This window comes from Lichenostomus cassidix, chromosome 5 (genome assembly GCF_008360975.1).
Source record: "Lichenostomus cassidix isolate B80296 chromosome 5, HeHo_3.0, whole genome shotgun sequence".
NCBI classification, from domain to species: Eukaryota; Metazoa; Chordata; class Aves; order Passeriformes; family Meliphagidae; genus Lichenostomus; species Lichenostomus cassidix.
This window is the reverse complement of record NC_139486.1, coordinates 44,939,268-44,952,320: the sequence shown is the minus strand read 5'-3', so window position 1 is coordinate 44,952,320 and position 13,053 is coordinate 44,939,268. Positions and strand designations below refer to the sequence as shown.

General features: G+C 40.0%; 1 long non-coding RNA gene across 1 annotated transcript in view; it reads right to left on the bottom strand.

The window, feature by feature from the left end:
* Positions 1–5,627: 5,627 nt before the first annotated feature.
* Positions 5,628–13,053, bottom strand: part of LOC146436512 (uncharacterized) — a 48,298-nt gene continuing 40,872 nt past the window's right edge. Inside the window, exons 3-4 of the long non-coding RNA XR_014852693.1 lie at positions 6,576–6,678; positions 5,628–5,847 (exon numbers count right to left, since the gene is read on the bottom strand). This is a non-coding gene — a long non-coding RNA (uncharacterized LOC146436512). The remainder of the gene's footprint in view (positions 5,848–6,575; positions 6,679–13,053) is intronic.

Below are 13,053 nucleotides of genomic sequence, written 5' to 3'. Positions count from 1 at the left end.
ACAATGTAAAAATCATAATGCACTGGTTCAGAGTATTTCCCTTTTCAGAGGCTTTGTCAGAGTGACAATCCTCACACACACATACCCAGTCACCAACTGGAGACACTTCACATGCCTCAGTTCTACCCTCATGTCAACAACTCCAGTTTAGAAGTCAGAGCAGAAAGAGAACATCAAACAAATTCATCAAGCTCCTCTCATCTCTCACTTGCTAAATAGAATTATATTTACATTGGTTAGCAGCATCTGTCAGGGAATTACTACAAAAGCAAGCACTGCTTTGGCCAATTTATCAAGTAACAAGGATATTTCCTGAACAAACACTTCCAGTGTCTTGTTAGGTTCACCTATCTAACCACTGTGCCACTTAAGGCACACAGGAGTCTTTTCTCTTCAATAAGAGCCATCACAGGAATGAAGAAAAAGGATTGCAATGGATATGAGAAATAGCCCTTTCAGAAAAGCGTCAATATGTTTAAATAAAGATACTACCTTAGGAAGAGCAAATAAACTGTAGTACTTTCCCTCAGATAAAAAGTAAGCTATGTTTAAACAAGGTGGTCATTTTGCACTGATGGAATCAGTCCAACTACTGCAAAACAACATTTTACTGAAAAATCTTTCCAGTTCATAGCCATTGGTATTATTATCCCAGAATAAGAATGCTGGCGACAGGTATAGTTTGTACTACCACAAGAGAAAGTTAGAGTAGCACATTTATAAGGCTCTCACAGAGGCAGCAAGTGTTAAAGTCTGTTCTGTAGAGTATCTGCCCTCCCCCTCGATCACAGATGTAATCACCCTCACATATTGCCAGGCAAGGGAATGCTAAACAGTGTGGATGTGAAGAGCTGGATTCCACAAAATCCAGCCACTGGGGAAGAGAAGAAAGCATGCTTTACCCTCTGGTTTCTACTTCCTTTTTAAGGAGTATGCAACTTCTGTGGATCCTGCTACTGGGCACATTTTGTAGAGCAGAAAGTAATTCCATTATAGATTTATCTTTTTCTTCTGCTAACACTTCCTTTGTAAAATAAGCAAGTAAAGTTTCTGTAAGGTCAAAATTGGCTTTTCACCCTCTAGAGACCCAACTGGTCTTTTCAAGCAGTTTAATAGCCTTTATCTCTTGAAAACATTTCAGTTGTGTAGGTGACTCCTCTGATTCCCCTTGCATTATAAATATATCTGCAAGCCCTGCCCACAGCATAAGACACACATTACACAGCATAGCCACCAAATGACATTTTTCTGTTCAATAAACAGAATTATAGTACATGTCAAGGATAACATCTATCCTCTAACACCAACAAAAGCTAAGGAAATTTCGAGCCAGCTTGCAAAGTGGTCAGGCTGACTCTGTGACAATATCCATGCAGTTTCAGCCTCACTAGCCCATGAGGTGCATCATAGACCATTTTCCAAGACTTACATTTAATACCTAACCGTTCCATGATTCCACGTCCTTCACAGAAGCGTGACTCCATTCAGGCCACAATAAGTCTGTCAGACTCCACTCTTCATCAGGTTTTTGCACTGGTCATATGGGGCTATTAAAGGGTGAGCAGGTCCTTGGCTCTCCAGATGACAGATCTGCATATGGATAGGAACCATGGAACCTTGATTGGTGTGATACTGCTGACTGTGTACTGTCATGGTAGCAATCAGCTCCCATTGTTCTTCAACCTTCAGGAACCCCACAACAGAAGGGTCTTCTGAGAGACTGCTCGCTCAACCCCCTTCCCAAATCCAGATCAGCTCCCCTTCTGCCTCATTGCTCCAGTTTATACCCTGGGCGTGACGTTCTATGGTGTGGAACATCCCTTTGGTCACTTTTGGTCACCAAACTGTCACTGTCCCAGCTATTCTCCCCCTCCCAAATTCTTTTGCAAACCTCCTCACTCGTGCAAAGGAGAAAAAGTCCTGGATGTAGGATAAACATAACTTAGCAAAAAACCAAAACATCCATGTGTTACCAACACCATTCTCATCCCAAATCCAAAAGACAGCACTGTAAGAGCTACTGAGAAGAAATTAACTCTACCCTAGCTGAAACCAGGACTGAAATAAACTTAGCCAAAAGGTAGGTTCAGAATCTCTAGTCAACCTATGCAGAAAAAAAGGAAAAATAATTTTTACTAAGCATCATCAGTTATGCAAAGGTGCAAACAAGATCTTTCCAATGGAGATTTTTCTGTAATTAGGTCCAACATCTCAGACAGCTCAGAATTGTAGAAAATCCTAAACCACACCACTGGCACATTAAGGGCAAGATTTTGTGATCCAAGCAAACCATTTTTTAAGAGACGCACAGCAGAGGAGCAGTACAAGATACTTCTGCAGATTACATCCTGCTACAGTCATTGTGCATGAAGTGCTCCGATTATATTACAAGGAAATATTTGTCCCTGCTGAAAACCTTTTACTCTTTTACATGGCTCTGATTTCCCCCTACATACCTTACAGAGCCTAAAAAATACAAACCAGCTTCTTGCAAGCTTACTTGGATGTTGAGTATTTCAAGCTCTAGGTACCTCAAAACCTTAAATACAGCAAAACAAGTTGAATGCTATCATCTCACTTAACTTTGCTGACTGCAGAAAAATATCCTAGAAACCCATTTCTGCACATAGCTAATTCATCTTCCCTGTGTGGGAAGAAACCCGTTTCCTCAGAGAACAGAACAGTGTGCCAGAGACAGCCACTGATGTACTGGCTTTTAATGTTGATTTCATATATCTTGTTGGACTGAAGCCACGACAGAGGCATTTGTTATTCCTTCCCCTCCAAGCTTGTACCGAAACACAAACAAACGAGGTCTTCACCACAAGATCAGTAAAAAACAGGTAGCTTATTTCCCTAAAGCAACATGAAGTACCTCTACTTAATTCTTATTTTTAGGATGCAAACCTAGTTTTTAAGTTTTTGAGAATTTTTTGAAAGGAATTCTATTACAACCTAATTCTTCCACATTCTATTCAGGACTTTCAAATAGTCCAGAGAACAATGTCCAACCCAAATTCTATCACCTTTCAGTGATAGAAGGTTCCTTTTAAAGTTGCACACATAATGCAGCTTTGACTTTTGAGGTTAACTCAAGCTTTACAAATATAGCTCAGTGTCAGCTACTGCTTTCATGAAGTACCAAAGAGTGAATGCCCCTATTTGCATTTTCCCCAAATGTCAATACTTCACTTGAAAAACAGAGTTGAAAAGTCAGGATAGTTTGTTTCTCTTTGCTGCTCTACAGCTACACACAAGGTGGGAGAGTCAGACACCCACCTGTTCTATAAATCAAAATGTCACAGGACCTGTCTTTTCTTTAAATTAGTGTCTAGCTGCATCTTTTAGTGTTAAAATAATTTTTGTAAGTCAAAGCTCTCACTGACCAGAAACAGCCACCTAGTAATGGCTCTGTTTAAAAATTAGTAAATGTTACATACAGGATACAACATGATAAATCCATCTTCCTCCCAGTACCCTTTTGCTTAAGCAGCATTCAAAATAGCAAAGGAGGGGGAGGGGAGAAGGTCATGGGGAAAATTAATTAAAGCGAAACCAAAACTAAAGTACTGAATGGATGTCATTTCAGTCTCTATTCAAATGTATTCAAATCACCAGTAATCAATTCAGCTATAGCAACCAATAACAAAGCTACTTGGAAAAAAGCATACAACAGGTTTAAAGGGACTGCTGAAGTTTTTTATTTGCCACCAGAGATCACAGTCACCATCAGCGTTCCGTGTCTCTGGCTTGAATCACTGCCCTCAGTTTAAAACTATAGCCATATGTTTCACATTAAAATGAAGGACTACCAAGTGTCCTTGAAGGATCAGACACAATTCTCTTCTAAAAATCATGCACTCATCCCATGGTTGCATAACCAGGCACAAATGGACCTCCTGCATCCTTGTGATTTCCCTGTTGCTGCTAACATCTGACACCACTCCCATGCTGGACACCAAGACGCGAGGAAACGAAAGCAACACCTCAATATAATGGGGAGCAAATGACATCTCCATGTCTCCAAGACTGGCAATGCAGAGGACTATGATAGGTGAGCTGGCTCCCAGCCTGCCAGCACTTTGGCTTTGTCAGCCACGAGCGATTTGGCAACCTCTGTTTGTTACCGCAGACCTCCAACCGATTAGGGATTGTTGTTGAGCTATTGAGAAACATTTAATGAGAACCACATGTTTCCCAAGTGTTCTGGGATGTAACCTAGCACAAGAGAAAAACAAGAAAGTTCAACAGACAGCTTTTATGGCAGTACAAGCATTTTGGCTTTTTTGTGTGTCTTGCAGTAAAACATGCAGTGACCCATGCCCTCTGCCAGCTCTGGAGAGCCTCTGCCATCAGTGTGACTGATCACACTGCCAACAGTAAATCTATCACCCCTGCTAGCATGAAACACTCCCATCTTAGCTAGAGCCCTGATCTGCAGCTGGAGTAAGATACACAAATCTCTCTCTGGTGTTGCAGGGCACATGCAGAATTTCTGAGCATACCATCAACATGTTATGCAGCTGCATCTAAAGACCTCTCATCAACACAAAGATAGGTAGCATAAGAGGAATGCCATCAGAGGGCCCTTTTTCAAAACATATTTAGAGACTTTAAAAAAAAATGACACTGATTTAAGGATTTTCAAATCAGACAAAATAAATTACATTCAAAGAGTGCAAGCATCCTACACTTTAGTTCACAGAGCAAATTAGCAGCAGAGCTCAAAGGCTCCTCAGCCTCACAAACCCCCATTCTCACTGCTACAGCTGCAGCAGTTACACAAAAGTTATACACAGCCATATGTATTTACAGCATTACACAATAAACCAACATAAAAATCAACACTAGGTTATATTGTGGGAAGTGCCATCCAGATGGCAGGCAGATCTCGAGTTATTGCTGCAGGCAGCCGAGAAAAAGACCCTGGATGAAGGGCTCAGGAGCTGCACTGGCAGGCAGATGAACCAGAACAGCAGCTCTCAATCAGCAAGACCAGCCTCTTCAGCAAGGTGCCAGTGTCATAGAGATGAGGTACTAGTGACAGCCTGCAGTATCCCAGTCATACTCCTGGCACCAGGATCTGAAGCCAAGGAGTCTCTGCAGAAAAATTCAATGTGGAAGAGAAGCGGATTCCACCAAGGTGACGAGGGGAAAAATAAAAACCAAATAAAACGAAACAAAAAAATCACCCTCTTTCACTAGAAAGGCTACAGAAAAACAGGAAGCATTGAGCAGAAGAATCTGAACAGCTCACTCTATGCAAGAGCGAACTCCCAGATAAAGTAATACCTTTGTGTATGCAGAGCAATCTGCTTATCTAAGTCTCAGGAACAGAAATAGCTGCAAGCTACCTGATATTATGCAGAAATCAAATGAGACTTTACTGAAAAACCACGTCACCCTAAAGTACAAATACCCACTCAAAATCAACAGCTCTGACTGAGCTAGTTCAGTATTCCCATGGCCTCTCTCCCACCTCTCCACTCCCTGTATTTACTGCCCCTTGCAATCAGACAAGACATTTTTCCAGCCTGGCTCCTCACCACAATGTAGAACAGTCACCTGTTCACAGTTAAGGGCAGCACAGCTTCCAAGACCTTGCTGAGACAACACAAGCCTAAATGGCACAGACTCCTTTCAGTGCCAGGATTTAATGCCACCCTGCACAACAATTCAGGAACAAGTGCAGTGGTCCCACACAAGTCCCTTCCAGGGCCTAATGTGAAACTCAGCAGTGGCAGGGGTCAATGGAAAGTTCCAGGTGGTTCAGACACTTTCATCTTTTTTCTCCAAAGCTGTCAACATAAACTGCCACCAACTCTCAAAAAGCCTCTGTGTTGGATACTACAGATAAAAAAAACACTATGCAATAATGGAAAAATGAGATAATGCATCTCAGAGAGACACAACGAGTATCAGAAGGCTGGAGCATCACTAAATTCAGCCTCCAAAGTTCCCTCCTTTGATGATTTAGTGCATACCCCAGACAAGGAATACATTACTTTTTACTGCTAACTGGTGAGGGTAATTTCACTTTCCATAAGGAGCACCCATTAAACATGATGGAGCAAATGTCAGGAACAAAGTAAGTAGTGTGGGGTACAAATTTCAGGGACAATTATTTGCCAGCAATCATTTGCAAGGTTTTATTGCATTAGGTTAATAGTGATTTTTTTATTACATAAAACAGAGCCCTGTAAAATGCAAAAACAGTCACTGGGAAAAAGATAACAACTGATTCTCAAAGCTTAACCAGCAGATTAGCTTTCTAAAGAAGACTTATACATACACTGCTTCCATTTGACAATGAAGTCCTTAGCATTTCCACTTAAAAAATAAAATTCATATTGCAGACTAGAAGTTAAAATCCTTTACCCTATTTACTAAATCAGTAAGTTTGCTAAAATTTCCTTCATGATCCTCAGTGACATCATTTTCATATTCATTTACCAAAGGACAAAAAAACTTATTTGGCAATAAGAAACGCTGGAGACAGCTTCTAACATGAGATGCAGCTTCCTTAAAGCAATGGACCAGTTCCCAGCCATCACACCAAACTCCATTATACTCACTGCTTGGCATGCAGTATTTATTGCATATTTACTCTGGCAATCTCTTCCAAAGCTTACTGGAGCTAATGTGTTTCAAAATCAGGTTCTAAAATGGAGATGGGTCCTAAAATGAGTAGCCCAAACATAAGTCATTCAAACCAAACACATTGAAGGAATTGAATTCATAAACTTTTTTGTTCTGCCGGAAACTTAAGAGCTCTTTCCCTCTACCAGGGAGCTATCACCACAACAGGACTAATTCCAGCTCTAAACCATGGAGGACAATTTCTGAGTAATCTCAGTGTGCCTGCTAGATTTCAAGAATAAATTAGTGCACTATTTTTGCACTAGCTCTGCCATTCATCTCCACTGTTAAGTTACTCAGCAGGCAAGAAACAGAGATACCAACACTAAGGTAATTCCCTCCCCCTAACATACATGTCTGGTTACTATCATGGCAGGAGAAAGTGAGGTTGTGATTGTGTGTGTGAGCTGTACAGAGCTATAAAACAGATCAAGCATATTTTAACAATCAAGGAACCTCTTTTTTATACAAACTTTGTTCAAAGAAGGGATTTTCTCAGAGTGAGAGCAGAACCCCCTCTCTGCAACAGAACAGATGTCAATTACAAAATCCGCAAGCTCTCTGTGTCTAAAACAATTATTCAGAGAACATCCTACACCTGCACTATTGAGGGTCAGATTTAAGACTGGGACCCATTTGCACTTACGCAATTACAGTGAGCATGCAAGTCTCCCAGCTGCAATAAATACAGCTACAGAAATATGGACAGAAGGCAGAGACTCCAGACCTTGTTCAAGTCCTGAATGCTGAACAACAGGCTCTGAAGATTTGCAAATTTATTGAGGAGATTAAAAGCACACAGACATTTAAAGGGATTTTCAAAAGCACCTATGCAAGTTAAAAGCTTTGAAAATTTTACTAAGCATCTGTTCACCTCTTTAGAAACTTAAATACATTTGAAATCCAACCCCAAGAGCATATTAAAAGCAAATTCAATCTGAGGAATTTAACAAGCATACTAGACTTCATAGTCTCCCAAAACTGTGTTTGTTCACACTTGTCTTAGTTGAGGAAAGCTTTTAAGATGTCGCTCTTCTAGACTGCCTGGCATGAGAAAACAGGAAAAATTGTCCATGTGAATGAGTGATGAATGCAAGAACAAGAAAAGAAAGGTCAGTCTAGGGGACAGCATCCTTGCTCCAGGGGTTCAGAAGAAATGCAGTGAAGCAATGTGACCTAGGCAGTCATCTTCCCACTCTGAGCCACGGTCTTCCCAAAATTCTTCAGCCTGCTGAGTGTACATGCTTTTTTGGATGAGAATTTCTATTACTATATACCCATACAGGGGCTAGTCCATAGCCTTTGTGTCCTCTAGCAATGCCTCTAAACAATCTGATCCAACTCAGGCATATACAACCTGATTCGTAGATGAATCCGTCAGCTCTTGATCCATTTTCTGATGGGAACTGGTTAACCACGTAATATTTAGAACAGCCTGACCCTACCACTGGGTACAGTTTTTCTACATGTCTGTATATTTAACACCAATGTTCAAAATAAAGGGTTCTCAAATACCTAAAACATATGTAAACATGTTTTAATATGCCTTTATATATAGATATATAGACATAGAAAAATGCAAGCAGCAGGCTCTTGGGTATGTAAATGGCATTTTATAAAGGTCACCTTTTCAAGCAGAAAGAAAGACTGATGAAGGTTAATTAAATTAAATTCTACATTTACCCAAACTCTCCAAAGCAAGGACTTTAATAGCATCCTTAAATAACAGCCAGCAGTTTTAAAATATCTTTGAGGACATGATGATCAGATAAGTCTTGGAGCAGGGCAGAAAAAAATCAGCTGCACTGTACATGTTGTGTTTCTCTGTTTGCTTAGAGAAGTTTGCAGAGGGGTGGGGGAAGGGGTTAGTAGTTGTGTTGGGGACTTTTAATTAAAAAAAAAAAAAGTAGGGAATAGTTCACTGTTTCTGAGCTTCTGCTGTTCCCATTCCAAAACCTGTGTGTAACAATAACCATTTGTAATTTAGCCTGTACAGGCCTTCAGACAGCAATGACAGCCTTTCAGTCAGGACCTCTGTGCTGATGCGTGTTAGCACAAAACTCAGCAGAAGAAATCCTGCAGTAATGAAACAGCCAAAATCCTGTCGAAGGCCAAAGTAATTTCAACCATGACATTCCTGGGTGCTTGCTGCAAGCATGCAACAAAACACCACCAAGGTGAAGCATGTGAGCGCTTATTGAATTCAAGGCAATGCATAACTCACGCATCCCAGCTGGATCAGGATACTCTACATACCTATTCAGATCCCATGGTTGTTGTGCACTGTGCACAGGAAAGCAGTCCTGTCATGGCATCTACATCCACCAGGCAGGCAGCAGGAAGACCAGCTCCCAGTAGTAAGGAGACAGGGTTACACAGCTCCCAGTGGAAAAGGTCAGAAGACATTGCCACTGCCCTCACACCCCATAAATCACGCACTACAAGTTAACAGCTATCACTTTTAGTCAAACTTTGTTACACAGCAGTAATTCTCATGCAGTTGCTACCTCCACATCTGCAAACTGACACAAGGAGACAGTGCCCTGCGCTGGCATCAGGAGAAAAAGAGAATCTACAAACGTGGCTTTCCAACCTTGCAATTTAAACACGTTGTTCACAGTAAGAGAACAAAAGTAAGGTAACAGCCCTGTGCAAAGGATAACTATCACAGAAGAGAACTCATCATTCTCCAGCAGGAAATAATGTTTTAAGCTTCTTTGCTCTTGACAAAACTGACAGATAAGCTACAAAAAGAGTGAGCAACAAGCAACCACCTGCTTCAGGTTATCTCTCCAACTACAGTGTAAGGTCAACTTGTAAAGAAGCAATGGCTGAGATGGCTAGTGAGCCAGAAGAATGTCATACCTTTTTCACTTCTTATGAATAGGACACAACAGGGTCTGATTTCATAACAAACTTTAGAGGAGTCAGGGGAACAGTCATATAGTTTTACCACCTAGAGAAACCCTGGTAACAAATTGTGTTCTCAAATACCCAGCTGTTCCCATATAATAAACATACACAAAAAGCCCATCAGGGTACATAGGGCTCAGAGCATTTAAATTGTTACAGCAGCACTGTTAAAAATAGACTACTAATAAATAACGATTCCATTCCACAGATTTCAGTAGCAGCACACATACTGGTAGAATCAGATATCTACTGTCCAGATCAATTAAAGCAATTAAAATCTCTGTTTCTCCAGAGAGGAACTACATAACCTCTGAGAGGCACAGCACCCCCTGTGCACGGACCCACTGTAGGCCAGATCCTAATGTATGAATTATTGGGGGGGGGAGTACTGATTTCACCGTGAATCTGCCAATTTACCCCAACATGACAGCAGGGGAAGTCTTTCATTTCCCATGGTGCTCAAACACTTCCACCTTCCCACTAGCTCTCCTCATTTAATTAGATCCCTCAGCATGGTGAAGGAATTCACTGCGATTCATTGAACTGCGTGTAGCCAAGACACCAACATCTGCTCCTATTCTCAGTAGGAGACAACAGCCACATCCAAAATTTGCTCCCTAGGACCTGCCCTTCCTCAAATGCTGCAACAGGAAAGGAGGAGGGTCAGCAATAATCTGCCTACCTCCCAACATACCATGTGTACAAAAATAAATCTTCATTAATACCTTGTGATTTACAGGGAGTGGAAAAAGATGATTTATCATGCTAATTCACCAGATCAGGACACAGAGAAGTAGTCTCTGTGCTCTGCCCAGCTCAGTCTTCAGCTATGGGTCAGTATGCCTGACCAAAATACAGAACTTTGTTATCAGGCATTGATTCCTGAAAGTATAAATAGTTCTTGAAAGTATAACTATTACTATATAAAGATGGTATGAATATATGTATTTATATATCAGTAACTACTTTTTTTAAAGATGAAAATATAGTCTTTTAACTATAGCCTGCATTGGTTCATTAGATGCAGGTGCGTTTCATGTAATTTCGTAAAGGTTTACTTTTATATAAAAGAAAAAAAGAGTATTTGTAAAGAAATAAAAATCCTCCCCTGGTATTTTCTACTACATACTTCTCAGTAATAAAATACAACAGATACATTCATACATTTACATTTGTATTACCATTCACATCCCTGTGCACATTTGCCGGTCACCTTACTTGCCTGGAAAAGTTAACCTCAGACTTTTCTCTACTGAAGAAAGAAAATTATCTTGGAGGATCTTTGTCAGAAGCTAAGGATGAGAATTCTTGTTATTCCTCTTGTGTTTGTCCTCTTGGAAACTCTACAGAGAAGTACAAAACCTGCATAATCTCTCCAAGCTTCAGGCAAACAATGTTTTCAGCAAAATAGGGTGGTGAAAAAACACCTGACTAACTCAAAGCTATTGATGCATTTAAGTTAAATTTGTCAGGCTTTGTCAGCTTAGAAAAAACCAATCCATAGGCAAAAGACACATCCTCTCTACCACTGTTGTGCCTTGGTCTTTGATTCTCAAGGGTCCCAAAGACTGGGCTCGAGCTGATTCTTCTCCCACAGCCAAAAGAGTCATAACATCCAGGTCAAATCCTTCCCATACCAACACAGGGCAGGGATTTGAGCCACAATTTAGGAGAGTACATTAGCAACTGGGCAGTTTGGAGCTAGTTTCACAATTGCTCCCAGAGAAATTGAGCTATTTGGCATAAACAACTCCATACTTGGCAGCCAGAGGAAACAGGAAAGAAAAAACAACATGAACTCATGGCCAGTCATCAGGATGTGCATTTCAAGGTAAGAATCCATGTTGAAATCTTTGCCATAGATGACCACTCTAATGTGGAGGCAGATGTCATTTATGCAGCTCTAGTCATGCTCCCATTAGAATTTAAATTGAATTTGCAGTGCCAGATCTTCACATACGAAAACAAAAAATTGAAGCACAGTCATTTGAGCCAACAGGGCAATATAAACACTTAACAAAAAATTTACAGTTATCTGCTTGGCTAAACCAGGAGTGTCTGTCTTCTCTGGAGCTCTGGGTGTTTACACCAGTTAAACAACTGACCCTTCATTTTCATCTAAATATATCAACAGGAATAAAGCCACATTAGTCTTAGACACAGAAGAGAAAACAATATAATTCCTGATGTTTACTATGTATTTACATGACCTAAGATATTTATAACATCCACTCCCATATTTCTCTTCTGCTTATTGGCAATGCTAATATTAGTCCCCCAAAGAGCCCTACTTCTCTAGTAGCAAATGCTTCCCAATGAGTTGCAAGAAGACAATACGATTTTAGAGGGATTGCCAACCAGTGGCATTTGGCATAAGATCGGTTTGCTTGTTTGTTGTTAATAAAACACAAATGCAGAGGGAAAAGAGAACAAACTGCACCAAGTTGCAGGTTAAATCATGTCACTTAGCATGGGTAGTGAGTGCTCAAGTACTAAACTGACAAGGAACGAATACCAAACAATAATGCAACTGCCTTAAATGTACAATTATAGGGGAAATCCCAAAAATGGGAACTTCAATAGAGCTACCATTTCAACTGTCTTCATTTTCTTCAAATACAACTGTTCTTAGTACAAAAAGCAACCTTTTCTCCCTCATTACATACTCAAAGGCATCAGTAAAACTCAATATCTAGCACAGTACTCCAATTAAGCTCCAAATCAGTAAAAGACATTTAATTCTCCCTTTAAACACACACATTTAATCACTCTTCTTTCTATACACAAATGAAATCAATTCTTGTGGTGTTTTAGAGAGGTTTTTGTTTTGTTTTAGTAGGATGTTTTAATGTAGTTCTAAGAGTTACACCGTTAGTGGAAACAGTATCATTGTGAAGTGCAGAGAAGCTATGAAATGAAGGGGGGAGAAGAGGGACACACACAGTAGATGGTGGGAGCATAGAGAATGTTATGTGGCCAAACTTGGTTTAATTGTTTGAAGAGAGAAAAAAATAAAAGTAAACAATATAATAGTTCTAAAAATGTTTTAAAATACCAGAAAGGTAGCCTTTAAGCACTAATAAGTTCAGAATCTTCAAAAGATATGAGTCCCTCAGGGCAGACTCTCAATATACCACCTTTAATTTTGACAGTATCTTGTTAAGGTCATTGCCTGACATTGTGCTTGCTGTAGTATTGTTTCCAAACCTTTAATTTCCACCCCACATTTAACTATGAAATTGCATCTGATATTTTGCAATTCTGCTTGTGATTTTTTTAAAAAGTTTTTCTATTTATATGATTTCATTAATATTATCATCTGGTTAATAGCAGGGCACAAAAGACAGAAAATTAATAAAGCATGCATCTTGTTCTCAAGAATAAACTATAAAATACACTACACAGATATCTAGCTCATCTTCTCAATTCATACTTTTCAGATTGTAGTAATAGTCTTGATACTGCTATTCAATGCTGAGCCTTCACTGGCAAGAAAAGATG